The 16,863-nt window shown below is 35.1% G+C and overlaps 7 non-coding genes across 7 annotated transcripts; 4 read left to right on the top strand and 3 right to left on the bottom strand.

The window, feature by feature from the left end:
* Window positions 1-3,635: 3,635 nt before the first annotated feature.
* On the bottom strand, window positions 3,636-3,723 carry TRNAS-GCU (transfer RNA serine (anticodon GCU)). Its single transcript has one exon. It is a non-coding gene; the product is annotated as a tRNA-Ser (tRNA).
* A 3,629-nt stretch (window positions 3,724-7,352) lies between these two features.
* TRNAS-UGA (transfer RNA serine (anticodon UGA)) lies at window positions 7,353-7,440 on the bottom strand. The gene has a single exon. It is a non-coding gene; the product is annotated as a tRNA-Ser (tRNA).
* An 824-nt stretch (window positions 7,441-8,264) lies between these two features.
* On the top strand, window positions 8,265-8,335 carry TRNAG-GCC (transfer RNA glycine (anticodon GCC)). The gene has a single exon. It is a non-coding gene; the product is annotated as a tRNA-Gly (tRNA).
* Window positions 8,336-10,819: 2,484 nt separating this feature from the next.
* Window positions 10,820-10,891, top strand: TRNAT-GGU (transfer RNA threonine (anticodon GGU)). The gene has a single exon. It is a non-coding gene; the product is annotated as a tRNA-Thr (tRNA).
* Window positions 10,892-11,398: 507 nt separating this feature from the next.
* On the top strand, window positions 11,399-11,480 carry TRNAY-GUA (transfer RNA tyrosine (anticodon GUA)). Its single transcript has one exon. It is a non-coding gene; the product is annotated as a tRNA-Tyr (tRNA).
* Window positions 11,481-11,838: 358 nt separating this feature from the next.
* TRNAD-GUC (transfer RNA aspartic acid (anticodon GUC)) lies at window positions 11,839-11,912 on the top strand. Its single transcript has one exon. It is a non-coding gene; the product is annotated as a tRNA-Asp (tRNA).
* Window positions 11,913-14,511: 2,599 nt separating this feature from the next.
* TRNAC-GCA (transfer RNA cysteine (anticodon GCA)) lies at window positions 14,512-14,582 on the bottom strand. Its single transcript has one exon. It is a non-coding gene; the product is annotated as a tRNA-Cys (tRNA).
* Between the last annotated feature and the right edge of the window lie 2,281 nt (window positions 14,583-16,863).

The following is a 16,863-nucleotide window of genomic DNA, read 5'->3' as shown; positions in this document are numbered from 1 at the left end:
ACCATTGAGTTAGCAACCCAGATAAAAAAAGGATCTTAGATACGATCGAAATCCAAAAATCAATGGAATTACACCGCGCGCTTCTGTCAAAACATTGAACTAGCAAGACATCAAAAGATTTTTTTTATCGACCATGAAAAACACTCAAATGCCAAAACGAACAGGTCCGGTGAAATTCCACTAAAGTAAAGTTAAAAAAAGAGCGACCCTAATCACGATGGCCAAATTCTCCTTATTTTTAGCGATTTTTATTAACAAAAAATATATATTATAAAAAATATATATTATATTGTATGAGAATACATGCAAGAGGAACACCCTTATCATTTGAGCGAAGTGTAGGCGGAAAAATTGAATATGGAGTGAGGATAAAGAGACCCATCTATCTACAAATTCTATTTGTTCAATAGACCTTTGTCAATGGAAATACAATGGTAAGAAAACAAATTAGATAGAAAAAGTAAATAAAATAGGGGCTTATGTTGGATTGGCACGATATAATATAAATCCAAATAGGATTAAAAAAGAGGTAAATTGTGTCTAAATAATTAGACAACTAGGAATACTAATAATCTTCTCCTATCCTATTTTTTGATTCATTTAGTTCTTCAATTAACTCAAAGTTCTTTCTTTTTCTTTAAAGAATTCTGCCTTCCTTAAAATATCATAAACAGTTCTTGTTGGTTGAGCACCCTTTTCAAGGAAATAGAGAATAGCTGGAACATTTAAACAAGTTTGATTCTTTATCGGATCATAAAAACCTACTTTTTGAAGATCTCTTCCTTCTCTTCGAGATCGAACATCAATTGCAACGATTCGATAGACAGCTTATTGGGATAGATGTAGATAAACAACGCCCCCCCCTAGAAACGTATATGAGGTTTTCTCCTCATACGGCTCGAGAAAATGATTCGAATTTCTGTCGATAATAATAGAAATTAGACTATGACGTGCATTAATTTCCTTACAGAAAAAACAAATTTCATTTATACTCATGACTCAAGTGGGCTAATTTTGCCTGACAAACTTCGAAGGCAAAATCCTTCCAAAATTTTTGAGTCGTCTTTAAACTCTTTTCTTTGTCTCATTTCGAACGAATTGACTTTTATTCCTTATTCTAATCCAACTCTGTTGTTGAGACAATTGAAAATTGTGTTTACTTGTTCTGGAATCCTTTATCTTTGATTTGTGAAATCCTTGGGTTTAGACATTACTTCGGGAATTCCTATTTTTTTCTTTCAAAAGAGTAGCAACATACCCTTTTTTCTTATTTCCTTCGATAAAGCATTTATCTCTTCTATAGAAATCTAATAAGAGGGATTGATTCTGATATACTTTTATTGGACTTTCTTCTTATTTTAACCTTTCGATTTATTTCTATATTAAGGATAGACTGACAAAGTTGGCCTAATTTATTAGTTTTCACTAACCCTAGATTCTTTCCCTTGATAAAAAAAATTCTGTCCTCTCGAGCTCCATCGTGTACTATGTTACTTAAACCCAGCGCAAATTTGGTTCGGAACGAATAGAACAGGCTATGTCGAGCCAAGAGCATTTTCATTACTATGGAAAATGATGGATAGCAAAATCCACAATCGATCATGTCCTTCAAGTCGCACGTTGCTTTCTACCACATCGTTTTAAACGAAGTTTTACCATAACAAACATTCCTCTTTTCATTGCAAAGTGGTATAGAGAATTGATCCAATATGGATGGAATCATGAATAGTCATTGGTTTAGTTTTTTTATACTAATTAAAACTTGCTATCTATGGAGCAATATGGATAAAAGAAAGTAAGTATTTATCCGGGAAGCCTCCGCCAAGATCCAATTTATTTAAACCCATATTAAAATTCTATCATATGAATGAAACATAGTTTGAAAAAGACGACTAAACAAGTTTGCTTAAAACTTATTTATTCTTAAATTTCCACCCTCAACGGATGGCTCGAGATGATCAATCTTGAAGTGAGAAAAGAAGGATTGACTCTTCCTCAATAAATAAACTATCAACCTCCAAAAAAGTTTAATTAATTTAATTACTAGAATTAGAATTCTAGTAGTAATATATTTTTTCAGTACCAAAAACAATTAACTATAATAACTAAATAAACTATTCCAATGAAAAGATTGAAAGTTTTTGGTAGTTATAGAATTCTCGTACTTCTTCAACTCGAATACCAAAAGGAAGAAAAAAATATGACTAAGTGATTTTATAGTAGAGGCATATCCTGAATGTGCTTGATAGATCCCATTTTTTCATGAAAATAAAGATAGTCAATTTGACTGGACTTAAGACTTTATTATGTTTTCTGAGAAAGAATAAGATATCATTATTCTCTTTAATAAACTTTTGTCTCGTACGGAATACTATATGATTTCACCGTTTGTTTCATCAGAAACAATCTGGGACGGAAGGATTCGAACCTCCGAGTAACGGGACCAAAACCCGCTGCCTTACCACTTGGCCACGCCCCATTTCGGGTTTTATGCGACACTAATAAACACTAGTATGTTTATTTGTTATTCGTCAATACCATTTCAATTACATAAAAAAGGAGGGATATTCTCTTGCTAGTATTCTACACATGCGGATAATATAGAATCAAAAAAATGCATTGATCATTACATGGAATTCTATTAAGATATTATATGAAAGTCGAATTTATTCCACTCTCATTTGAGAGTGCGAATACAAGGAGGTATTTTGTGTTTGGGAAAGTCCGAAGAAAAAAGATTTTGAATCTGCCTTTTCCTTCTTTCCCTTAAAAAAATAACTCAAGAAAAATCCAATTATTTACTCTACAAGAATGAAATGCTTGTTATGCCTAATATACTTAGTTTAACCTGTATCTGTTTTAATTCTGTTCTTTATCCTACTAGTTTTTTCTTTGCCAAATTACCCGAAGCTTATGCTATTTTCAATCCAATCGTGGATATTATGCCTGTTATACCTCTATTCTTTTTTCTATTAGCCTTTGTTTGGCAAGCTGCTGTAAGTTTTCGATGAAATCTTTAGTACTCTGTATGCCAAATTGAATGATGTGTTCATTCCAAAAAAATTTTAAAATGGGTAAAAGCCGAGAAGTTTTATATTTTTATATTATGAACCTTCGATTCTAAAATTTAAATTCTTCTACATTGAATGGGTAGCTACAGCAATAAATTTGGATCAGCCTTTCTACTCCCCTGCACCTAGGTTGAGCAGGTACCTAAAGGTACCTACACAATACCTAACCACCTAACCCTATTTTTGCTATTGATAAGAGTGCTTATTATAAAAGAATTCTTGCAATTTTTTTCAAGAATTCTTTTTTGCATTTTTAGGTATAAAAAAAAACCATCCTAGTGGATCCGTGTGGTAAGGAAAAACTGGTAATCTATTCCTTAAAAAAAAATCTTGGAGATTATGTAATGCTTACTCTCAAACTTTTTGTTTATACAGTAGTGATATTCTTTGTTTCACTCTTTATCTTTGGATTCTTATCTAATGACCCAGGACGGAATCCTGGACGCGAGGAGTAAAAATTCAGTTTTTTTTTTTCTTATTGGATTTGTTTCGTACATTTATCTATGAGAAAATCCGGGGGTCAGAATTCTTTCCAATTCGAAAGTCCCAAATGATCCAAGGGAGCGGAAAGAGAGGGATTCGAACCCTCGGTACAAAAAAATTGTACAACGGATTAGCAATCCGCCGCTTTAGTCCACTCAGCCATCTCTCCACGTTCCAAAGCGAAAGGTTTCCGTGATATGATATAGGCAAGAAATAAGAAATAACGGTTGCAAAAAACCCCTTTTTTTTCTTTCAAAAGTCTATAAAAATTATATTGCCAATTCCATTTTAATTATATTCTTTTTTCTTAATGTTAATAAAAAAAGAAGAAAATTCTTGTTTTTTCTTTCTAAAAATCGATATTGGCCGAGAGACAATCAAATAGATTTTCTCTTTAGCGGGCATTTCCATATAGGACTTGTTATAATTATAATAAAACAAGCAGGTTATATAAAAAAAACGCTTTTTTTGTCGATTATTTATCAAGAAAGCAAAAAGGGTTCTTATCAAATCCACCATAAAATTGGAAAGAAGCATAAAGTAAGTAGACCTGACTCCTTTAATGATGCCTCTATCCGCTATTCTGATATATAAATTCGATGTAGATGAAATTGTATAAGCGAATTTTTTTTATTTCCTTAGACTTAGACCGCGCAAGACAAGAATTTTTCGCTATTTACGATTTCATATTCTTGTTACTAGATGTTCTATAGGAATAAGAAGAAATCGCAACTCCTTTGCGCTACACATAAAATTGGATTTCGAAGGTCCATTTTTTTTTTTCAGAATCCTCTATTATTTTAGTTCTTCCACCCATGCAATAGAGAGGGAATGGGAAAAGAAGGGTTACTTTTATTTGCATTTTTCCCTTAAAAGATAGACTTTGAAATAGGAGTCTTGGAATAATGCTGAATTCAAAGGTTTATTTCTTTCTATAGTATAAGAAAAACAATTTATTTCTATTTCTATAGTATAAGAAAAACAAATAAATAGTATAAGAAAAACAAATCGAATCAAATTCATGGATTTACCACGACCTCGGTTGTGACTGTGACTCCATAGATAAAAATGGGAAATTTCTCTCTTCGAGACCATTGAAAAAGGGCATTGAACGAGAAAGAAATCGTCCACAGATAATAAAACTATCATATGCCTTGGAAAGTGATATGAGGTGCTCGGAAATGGTTGAAGTAATTGAATAGGAGGATCACTATGACTATAGCCCTTGGTAGAATTCCTAAAGAAGAAAATGATCTATTTGATACTATGGATGACTGGTTACGAAGGGACCGTTTCGTTTTTGTAGGATGGTCTGGCCTATTGCTCTTTCCTTGTGCTTATTTCGCTTTAGGGGGTTGGTTTACAGGGACAACTTTTGTAACTTCTTGGTATACCCATGGATTGGCTAGTTCCTATTTGGAAGGTTGTAATTTCTTAACCGCAGCAGTTTCTACCCCTGCCAATAGTTTAGCACACTCTCTTTGTTGCTACTATGGGGGCCCGAAGCACAAGGAGATTTTACTCGTTGGTGTCAATTAGGCGGTCTATGGACTTTTGTAGCTCTCCACGGGGCTTTTGCACTAATAGGTTTCATGTTACGCCAATTTGAACTTGCTCGGTCTGTTCAATTGCGGCCTTATAATGCAATCTCATTCTCTGGTCCAATTGCTGTTTTTGTTTCTGTATTCCTTATTTATCCACTGGGGCAATCTGGTTGGTTCTTTGCGCCGAGTTTTGGCGTAGCAGCGATATTTCGATTCATCCTTTTCTTCCAAGGATTTCATAATTGGACGTTGAACCCATTTCATATGATGGGAGTTGCCGGAGTATTAGGTGCGGCTCTGCTATGCGCTATTCATGGAGCGACCGTAGAAAACACTCTATTTGAGGACGGTGATGGTGCAAATACCTTCCGTGCTTTTAACCCAACTCAAGCTGAAGAAACTTATTCAATGGTCACTGCTAACCGCTTTTGGTCCCAAATCTTTGGTGTTGCTTTTTCCAATAAACGTTGGTTACATTTCTTTATGCTATTTGTACCCGTCACCGGTTTATGGATGAGTGCTATTGGCGTAGTTGGCTTGGCTCTGAACTTACGTGCCTATGACTTTGTTTCCCAGGAAATCCGTGCAGCGGAAGATCCTGAATTTGAGACTTTCTACACCAAAAATATTCTTTTAAACGAGGGTATTCGTGCGTGGATGGCAGCTCAGGATCAGCCTCATGAAAATCTTATATTCCCTGAGGAGGTTCTACCACGTGGAAACGCTCTTTAATGGAACTTTCGTTTTAGCTGGTCGTGACCAAGAAACCACCGGCTTTGCTTGGTGGGCTGGGAATGCCAGACTTATCAATTTGTCCGGTAAACTGCTTGGAGCTCATGTAGCTCATGCCGGATTAATCGTATTCTGGGCCGGAGCAATGAACCTATTTGAAGTGGCCCATTTCGTACCAGAAAAGCCCATGTATGAACAAGGGTTGATTTTACTTCCACACTTAGCTACTCTAGGTTGGGGAGTAGGGCCAGGGGGGGAAGTTCTAGATACTTTTCCGTACTTTGTATCTGGCGTACTTCACCTAATTTCCTCCGCAGTCTTAGGCTTCGGTGGCATTTATCACGCGCTTCTGGGACCCGAGACTCTTGAGGAATCTTTTCCATTCTTTGGTTATGTCTGGAAAGATAGAAATAAAATGACTACAATTTTGGGTATTCACTTAATTTTGTTAGGTCTAGGTGCTTTTCTTCTAGTACTCAAGGCTCTTTATTTTGGCGGTGTATATGATACCTGGGCCCCTGGGGGGGGAGATGTAAGAAAAATTACCAATTTGACCCTTAGTCCCAGTGTTATATTTGGTTATTTACTAAAATCTCCTTTTGGTGGAGAAGGGTGGATTGTTAGTGTAGATGATTTAGAAGATATAATTGGTGGGCATGTATGGTTGGGTTTTATTTGTGTATTTGGCGGAATTTGGCATATTTTAACCAAACCCTTCGCATGGGCTCGCCGTGCATTTGTATGGTCTGGAGAAGCTTACTTGTCTTATAGTTTAGCTGCTTTATCTGTCTTTGGTTTTATCGCTTGTTGTTTTGTATGGTTCAATAATACAGCTTATCCGAGTGAGTTTTATGGACCCACCGGGCCAGAAGCTTCTCAAGCTCAAGCATTTACTTTTCTAGTTAGAGACCAGCGTCTTGGAGCTAATGTGGGATCCGCTCAAGGACCCACAGGTTTAGGTAAATATCTAATGCGTTCCCCAACTGGGGAGGTTATCTTTGGAGGGGAAACTATGCGTTTTTGGGACCTTCGTGCTCCATGGTTAGAACCTCTAAGGGGCCCCAACGGTTTGGACTTGAGTAGGTTGAAAAAAGACATACAACCTTGGCAAGAACGACGCTCAGCAGAATATATGACCCACGCTCCTTTAGGCTCTTTAAATTCCGTGGGTGGCGTAGCTACCGAGATCAATGCAGTTAATTATGTCTCTCCTAGAAGTTGGTTATCAACTTCTCATTTTGTTCTAGGATTCTTCTTTTTTGTGGGCCATTTATGGCATGCAGGAAGAGCCCGAGCTGCTGCAGCAGGTTTTGAAAAGGGAATCGATCGTGATTTGGAACCTGTTCTTTACATGAACCCTCTTAACTAAGATTTTCTTATTTATACCTGTTCTACTTTTTTTCTGTTCTGGCTCGGTTATTCCATCTAGCCGAGCCATTCATTCCTTTTTATGAAAGAAAGATAAGGGACAGAAAAAAAAAATAAATAAAAATGAAAGAAACAAACGTATTCAATAAGCAAAAGGAGAGAGAGGGATTCGAACCCTCGATAGTTCCTAGAACTATACCGGTTTTCAAGACCGGAGCTATCAACCACTCAGCCATCTCTCCACAGCCTAATCCTTATTTTACTCCTACAAATAGAACATAGCCATATAAAAAATAAAAAGATTTATTAGCCTCTAGAAAGATATCAGATACAAGTTCCTTTTCGATATATCTCTGTATACTGTATACACGGATACAGGATCCGCTATACCCGCTTGTGAAATAAAGAGTAAATAATCTCTTCTCACCCCCATATCCAAATAAAAAAGCGGTTTAAGTAATAAATTTGAATTAAAGAGAAGAATCAATGGATTCATGATTAAACCCCTCCTACTTCTTGTATTTTTTTACAATTTTGGTTTAAGTGAGGGATCAAATATGTAGTCAACTTTATTTGATGGTAGCTTGGAGGATTAGAAATATGACTATTGCTTTCCAATTAGCTGTTTTTGCATTAATTGCGACTTCCTCAGTCTTAGTAATTAGTGTACCCCTTGTATTTGCTTCTCCTGATGGTTGGTCAAATAATAAAAATGTTGTATTTTCCGGTACATCATTATGGATTGGACTAGTCTTTCTCGTAGCTATTCTGAATTCTCTCATTTCTTAAATGAAATTTGGTTAATATTTATTAACCCCATAAAAAAGAAATAATAAAGGCCATTTCTTCTAAAAAATTAGAATAGTGAGACGTATTAAAACGCAATTTGCGTTCCGAATTGCTAGCTCTTCTCTTTCAGTATTATGAAATTCCATTCCCATTAGAATATTCATTGACAGATAATAAAAAAAGGAAAACTCTAATATAATAGAAAATGAAATGAAACGGTCGACCCAGACATAGAAGGTCGACCCAGGCGGATATACGCTATAAAATATATACCGTAGCGAGCGTAGTTCAATGGTAAAATATCTCCTTGCCAAGGAGAAGATACGGGTTCGATTCCCGCCGCTCGCCCGCTTAATTTATCAAAGTACTATGATAAAAAGTTTAGTCTAGTTAACTGTTTAACTACTTATATTAAATTAAGTATTAATTAGGTGTTAGTCTAGTGCCGTATCCCTTACTATCTTACCCTTCCTTTGCATCCCACTCAAAAAAAGAGGGCGCTCCAGAGGCAGAAATAGAACTCGCCAACAGAGCTCCAAAAATTGGGTATTAACTGAGACAAACAACGGGCAAACTTTTTTTAAAGGGAAGGGAGAGGTAGACTGTCCCTTTCGTTTCATTTTTATTTTCTGCAGGGTAGGGAGAGGCCTTGCGCCTTCTTTTTTTGAAGGCAAGTGACTTCGCAAACTGCTCAATTTTGCCCTCTAGGGCCGGGAACTAATGAATAAAAAAGGGTTGGATACGCCCCTCTACCATACATATCTAGAGAAATAGAATAGTCCTTTTATACAGACTGCTAAGTGCGGAGACGGGAATCGAACCCGTGACCTCAAGGTTATGAGCCTCGTGAGCTACCAAACTGCTCTACTCCGCTCTGGAGTACCAGAAACTGGTGGACAAAAAAGGCTTGAATACAAGCCTCTAACATGTCTAGACAAATAGAATACTCCTTTTATACAGAATGGAGCGGGTAGCGGGAATCGAACCCGCATCGTTAGCTTGGAAGGCTAGGGGTTATAGTCGACGTTGGTTGATTATTTTTAACGTCTCTAATTCAAAACCGAACATGAAATTTTGATTTCATTCGGCTCCTTTATGGATATTCTCACCACTTAACATCTATGTCAGCTTTTCTATTTGAATGGAACCAAAGCTCTCCGCTTTCTAGATGATCCTTATAGAGTAGGAGATAGAAATTCTATCTAAATTCATCTAATCTACTTACTTCGTTCCCTAATTTCATTCAAGAGATCCTGAGGAAAAGAATTGGGTTTCCACCGAGCTGAAACAATATGCGGATGGTTCTAGTAAACCAAAACTATCGTTTTTTAGCTATTTGGCTTCCTTATTCCTTATTTTAAGAAGATTTAGTTACGATTGGAAATCAACTTTTTTGTATCTTCATCCATAGATCCTTTACTCATATTTTCAAAATTGGAATACTTAATCCAATGCAAAATTATGCTTCGCGACTCTGTACTCATAATCCTATTTTTATTTTGGATGCAATTTAAATTAGTCTTTGGATACAAATCGCCAGAATGTATATTCTTCCTCAATATGCTATTGAGAGGAAAAGGATTTAATCCTTTATAAGAACTAAAGTTTTCATCGGAATATAAAAATAAAAAACTTAAGGATGCCTTAAGTATATCATTTCAAATTCAGTTATTAATAGAACGAATCACACTTTTACCACTAAACTATACCCGCTACATTGTAGATTATGGTATAAATGGTACCCTTTGTCAAGGATAGCCATTTGACAAGAAGGCTAATTCCCCCTTATTGAATCAGATGGAGAAGGTTCATGACACTGAGCCGTTGGTACTTCTACTTCGATCGCTCGCCTTTACTTTAGGATTTAGATAGCCCCTCTGGTCTGTAAAAAAAATCTTTTCTTACCATGCTAATAGCGCCTGAACCAAATGTATTTATTTTGATTAGGATCCTATTCTACGGTTACGACTACAATAATAATTATTTACTTTGCAAGGACGTAAGTGTGTCAGACTGCTAAATTGTTTTATTATTCCTACAATATAAACTAGGGGATATAGGGGGTAACACTGTCCCTATAAATTCCTTTTTTCCTTTTCTTTTTTGTCCAGAATTGAACAAAAAAGAAATTATGGAAGATGTTTTCTTCCCCCATTAAGTCCGAGCCATAGAGTAAGAGTGAGATGAGTTTTCCAAATTCATCATAGACTTTCCCTATGGCTTGATAGAAGTAAGCAGCAAAGAGTCGTAACTTAAAGAAAAAAACGGACAGGGCCGACAGATTTACCTGATGTAAAGAAGATCCTAAAAGTCTCTGATTAGTCGACTCTCTCCATTTAACACTTTCCTCTCTCTCCTTTTTTCCACTGACTCAATTCTAGTTTATTAGATTCTTGTTTAAAAGAATGCAAAAAGTTCAATAGAACTAAGAACACATAAAAAATAGCATAGAGGATCAAGGCCATTACCAAAAGTTCCTCCCAAGGATCCTATATCCTATTGGGTATCTGTTCCCCGCCTTTTCCCGCTAGGATCGGAAATCTTATATTTTCCATATCCATATACCGTTGAATCCTTGGGGTTCCAGAATCCGCCTATTTTACTAGTCTTCGGAAACGGAAAACCCTGAACCAAGAAGAGTTGGATATGTTATGTAGGGTATGTTTTTTTTTATTAATTTTATTTTGAGCTCTCAAGATATCGATATATACATATACAATCTCTACATAATGTCTCTCTCTCTATCTCTATATATTATATATATAATATGTACATTATGCAGTAGACCCATAATGGGAAATCCAAGTGGCTAATTTTTGAATTAAATAAAAAGCCCTTTTAACTCAGTGGTAGAGTAATGCCATGGTAAGGCATAAGTCATCGGTTCAAATCCGATAAAGGGCTTTTTAAATTAGTGGTAGAGTAATCTCGTGCTAAGACGTAAGTCGTTGGTTCGAATCTGATAGAGTACTTTTCTACTAAATTGATTCACTTTTTTTCTTTGTTTTTGAAACTTTCTCTATATTTTTAGAGAATTTTATGACTTAGTGCGGGATGGATGCATTTTTGGTATGAACACTAAATGAAGCACGGAGAATTAATCTATAACGATCAACTAAAAAAAATCCTAGATGAAAACATAACAGAAAAGTTGGAAAAACTCTTTGCTTTGGATCTATTTATACTTTTCGAGTATATTGACAATTCCAAAAAACTGCTCATACTATGATTATAGTATAATCACGAGCGGTTGTATATGGCCCTATCGTCTAGTGATGCCCCTATCGTCTAGTGGTTCAGGACATCTCTCTTTCAAGGAGGCAGCGGGGATTCGACTTCCCCTGGGGGTAGGGAGTATTATGAAAGGAGGTTAATCATAGATTAGCAAAAACCCTAGAATAAATTCTTCCTGGGTCGATGCCCGAGTGGTTAATGGGGACGGACTGTAAATTCGTTGACAATGTCTACGCTGGTTCAAATCCAGCTCGGCCCAAACCAAAAATCTAGGGCTTCGTGAGTATGAACTAAATCCTTTTGTTTTTCTTCCATAAAATAAAATGTCTGATCTATAGAAATAAAAGATAAAGAAAAAAGGGAAATTTTTTTTTCTAATCCATATCTCTCTCATTCCTTTCTTACAAACAAAAGAGTTTTTCTTATTGAAGGCTGGATTATTATCCATTTTTAGTGATAAAAAATCACGACATACTAGTTATGTCACTCTCACTATACCCACGTATAATATAATATGTGGGTATGTAGTATATGATTCGTCTATTTCTTAGAGTACGAAAGACGAATCGAATCTTCTTATGGTTCTATTTAAGAATGGGTATGCCATACACCCCGCGGGGATTGTAGTTCAATTGGTCAGAGCACCGCCCTGTCAAGGCGGAAGCTGCGGGTTCGAGCCCCGTCAGTCCCGAACTAGGGTTCAATGAATGGAGAAATTGATATTTCCTTTTTCCATGAAAAAAAGGGGCAGGGAGCAAGATCAAATACCCACAGGGCACCCTTACTTCACTTTTTTATTTTGCATCTCTCATTAAAGAGGGAGGGAGGGCATATAGGAATTTTTTTTTCACTACTCCCAATCGATAAAGAAAGACACACATACGATATGTGGATTAGTAGAATTTAGGATATTATATTACTCTATCTTTCTTTATGATGATACCATCCTCATCTTAATTTCCTATTCCACTCTTATGGAATAGAGTACCGGTATTTTACCGGAATCCATACATAAATCGTATTCCCTTTTTATTTCAGACCTCTTTTCCCCATCTCACTTCTACTGCTTATTTGGATGTCTATGTGACCCATAGAAAGTGAAAGTTGGTCATATAATACATACATAATTGTATGTATAACTATAAGAAAAAGGAAGGGAAATTGTATAAGATTAAGAAAGTATAAGATTAAGAAAGCTCGTGGGTTAGAGATATAGAAAAGAAAAAGTAGAAAAGGATTAAAAAAGAGGGAATTCCTAATCCAATCAAAAAACCCATTTTGGTCTTAGTGTGGATAGAGGATCTTCCTATGTTATACTATATAACTCTCATCCGTGAAATATAACTCTCATCCATGAATTGATTTGATAGATCCGATATTCATAATATTGAATTGATTCAGTATTATCAGAATGCAAGCCCTACCCTTGAATTTACAAGATACCCCTTTTTCCTCTCCATGGGATTACATCCCGAGTTATTGTGAAAATAAAAAATAAAGAGGTTATGGAAGTCAATATTCTCGCATTTATTGCTACTGCACTGTTCATTCTAGTTCCTACTTCTTTTTTACTTATTATTTATGTAAAAACAGTCAGCCAAAATAATTAATTGGAATTCCAATTAATCATTGAAGAAATTAAAAAGGGATTAAATAAAAAAAATCCAAGTCTTAAATGAAAGGATCTGGTTGGAATCTTAAAGTGTGGTAGAAAGAACTACATATAGTTTTTTCTACGACACTTTAGATTCTTTCTATTATATTATCTTTGAATCTACATAGAATAGATTAGTAGATTGAAATAGTTAAGTAGTCTAATTCAATTTCTTTTTTCATTGCATCCACTTAATTTCAATCAGGTCAAAATAAAAAAATCTAAGACAATTCTTGACCAAAGAATCCATGGAAGGAAAGAAAAATAATATGAAGAATAGACTATAGTAAAAAGTAAAAGGAAATGGAAAATGTGTGATATGCCGTGAATAGTTCCGTGGAAGAAAGTCTAATTTTCTTATGTATAGAACTTTTTTTAACCATTCGTCATTTCTAGTAGAAATTCTGAATTGGTATAATGGCTCTTTCTTACATTACAACTTACAATACAAGAGTTTCTTACAGGAGTGAAACAAAACTAAAGAAAAAGATTAAAGAATAACGTTTGACAAAATGATTAATGCAAAATGATCCATTAAAGAAAAGAATTGATACAACAATTTGATTACTTAATCAATTAGTAGTATCCCTAGAGTCCACTCCTTCCCCATACTACTAGTGAAAGAGAAAATGTAAAGACTACCATTAAAGCAGCCCAAGCGAGACTTACTATATCCATCTAAATTATGTCTCCTATTTCTATGAAGGGATTATTCTACTATTGATCAATAATCATAGTGGAATCAAGGGTACAGAGTCAAAAAGGGATTCCGCCCTAAGGCCATGGATCAATCAGTTCAAGGAATTTACTCCTAACAAATTCTTATAGGAATTCTGGTAGAATTAGAGAGCATTAAAAATACGAGATACTATAGCCCTTTTTTCCTTAAAAAAGAAAGAGTACGGGAATGATGTCCTGAATAGAAGAAGCGGGAATAGGAAGATTTTTTATTCCTTTTGTTACTCTTTTTTTTTTTTTTAAGCAAAGGACGCCCGAATATACCATAAAATTATCGATAGATAAATATTTATTGGATACCTACCTTACCTAATGTTTATTTTTGACCTAAACCCTGCAGCCTTGCTTTGTATCATTCTATGAAAGAATGAAGAGATTTTATCCATAATACAACTCCTAAATTGATTTTTGATCGACCTATTTAATCTGATTCTCGTTAGAATTAAGTAGTCCTTACTTTAGTGTATGTAGGTAACATAAGATGTACGATAAAAAAATGTATAATAATTAGTAAGTCTTGATATTCTTTCGTGGAGTCCCTTCTTGAATCTTAGATTGAAAAAAAAAAAGAATGCCCCTTAGGGACCTTTCTTTGGATACCAAGATTTCTGACATCTTATCCTCGTATTTTAAAATTATCAAATCGAATCTCAATTAAGAACCAATTCAAATTCATATAATAAAAGAATAAGGAAACACTACCTCACCCCTATTGATAACCATTTTGGCCACTACCGTCAAAACAAACCCTAACCCTAGTTTGAGGATAGAACTATGGTATGGTTTCTCTAAACCCAGTATCGGCAGGCCCAGTTACTCTCTTGCCCGAACTTATGCGAAGTAAAAATTTATCGAATTCGATCAGCACTATAAAAAAAACCTAAGTATTTTATTGATCAGGCGGCACCCAGATTTGAACTGGGGATAAAGGATTTGCAGTCCCCTGCCTTACCGCTTGGCCATGCCGCCAAAAAATCCGATCAAAAATCTAGAAAACAGCAAGTATTCATCCACGTTTTCTTACGAAAAGCCCCTTTTATTTTGAATATAATTCTACTTACTTTTTTCCAATCTTTTTCAAAAAATCTATTCCTGCTTTTTTTGATCCAGTTTCTATTATTCTCCTCGATAGATTCTATCTTAAAACATACATTGTTAACACAATAAAACTTCCCATTTCTTTCTATTGAGATGAAAAAGAAGAAAAAGTGGATTTCTATTCACAGGCTGCAAAATTCAGAATAAATTGGAACCGTTAACTAGAATTCTCTTTTTTTTATTGCAGTAGTGAACTACTCTTAAATCGGTATTATCTCCCCCCCCTTCAATGGCATAATAAAATATTATGGCTTTATGCTTAATCCGTGTATAGGTAAACTTTAGGTCCGAACAGCATTATTATCCAAAGATCCCCTTTATGTACATATCTCTATGGGGAATCATGCTTTAATTTTTCAAAGTATTAAATTAAATATCTTGAATAAAAAAAGGAAATTTGCTCTGATATAGAGTATAACCTGACTATCTTGGCGTACCCAAGTGAAATTACGATAAAAGAAAAGCATGGATATGGGGAGAGGTGGATAACTAGATTGGCATGTACTTAAAAAAGGGACTTACTTTATTTTAGAATTCCACAATGAAATACTGAATTTTCTAGCAATTATACTACTCCGATCCGAAATAAAAAAGAACCCTCAAATTATTTTGAGAAATTAAAGTAAGCACGCTATTCTAAATCGAAGTAAAGTCAAACTTTCTAGTATATTATATTACGGCTTTATTACATTCATAGAAAGGAGATAAAATGAGAAATCTTTGCCATCCAATCTGATTAGAATATCATAACATAAAGTATAAGTGGCAGAATTTTTTTTGTAGGAATGTTTTATCAATTCATTTTCATTTCATTTGTACCCCTGGCAAACTCGAACTTTCGTCCAAATGGTCTCTATTCATATGTATGAAATACATATATGAAATACGTATGTGGAGTTCCCTAGAATTTCATGTGATTCAGTAAACAGAATATAGATTCCATGATTGCTAGATCGATCCATAGGGATTGATGAAGAGTGAGCTGATAATGGAATTTTTCTTTGATAAACAGGAAACTTAAGATTAAGATGCTCCGGAATGGAAACGAGGGAATGTCCACAATACCCGGATTTAGTCAGATCCAATTCGAGGGATTTTGTAGGTTCATTAATCAAGCCTTGGCAGAAGAACTTGACAAGTTTCCAACAATTAAAGATCCAGATCACGAAATTGCATTTCAATTATTTGCGAAAGGATATCAACTGCTAGAACCCTCGATAAAAGAAAGAGATGCTGTGTATGAATCACTCACCTATTCTTCCGAATTATATGTATCTGCGAGATTAATTTTTGGTTTCGATGTGCAAAAGCAAACCATTTCTATCGGAAACATTCCTATAATGAATTCCTTAGGAACCTTTATTATAAATGGAATATACCGAATTGTGATCAATCAAATATTGCTAAGTCCTGGTATTTACTACCGCTCGGAATTAGATCATAAGGGAATTTCTATCTACACTGGCACTATAATATCAGATTGGGGGGGGAGATCGGAATTAGCAATTGATAAAAAAGAAAGGATATGGGCTCGCGTGAGTAGAAAACAAAAGATATCTATTCTAGTTCTATCATCAGCTATGGGTTCGAATCTAAGAGAAATTCTGGATAATGTTTCCTACCCTGAAATTTTCTTGTCTTTCCCGAATGCTAAAGAGAAGAAGAGGATTGAGTCAAAAGAAAAAGCTATTTTGGAGTTTTATCAACAATTTGCTTGTGTAGGTGGGGACCTGGTATTTTCGGAGTCCTTATGCGAGGAATTACAAAAGAAATTTTTTCAACAAAAATGTGAATTAGGAAGGATTGGTCGACGAAATATGAATCGGAGACTTAATCTTGATATTCCTCAGAACAATACATTCTTGTTACCACGAGATGTATTGGCCGCTACGGATCATTTGATTGGAATGAAATTTGGAACGGGTATACTTGACGATGACGATATGAATCACTTGAAAAATAAACGTATTCGTTCGGTTGCGGATCTGTTACAAGATCAATTCGGATTGGCTCTTGGTCGTTTACAACATGCAGTTCAAAAAACTATTCGTAGAGTATTCATACGTCAATCGAAACCGACTCCCCAAACTTTGGTAACTCCAACTTCAACTTCAATTTTATTAATAACTACTTATGAGACCTTTTTTGGCAC

Source organism: Triticum urartu, unplaced genomic scaffold (genome assembly GCF_056163025.1).
Source record: "Triticum urartu cultivar PI428250 unplaced genomic scaffold, HENAU_Tu73 scaffold2, whole genome shotgun sequence".
Classification (NCBI taxonomy): domain Eukaryota; kingdom Viridiplantae; phylum Streptophyta; class Magnoliopsida; order Poales; family Poaceae; genus Triticum; species Triticum urartu.
Note: the sequence above shows the minus strand (reverse complement) of the source record. Positions and strands in the feature narration are given on the sequence as shown.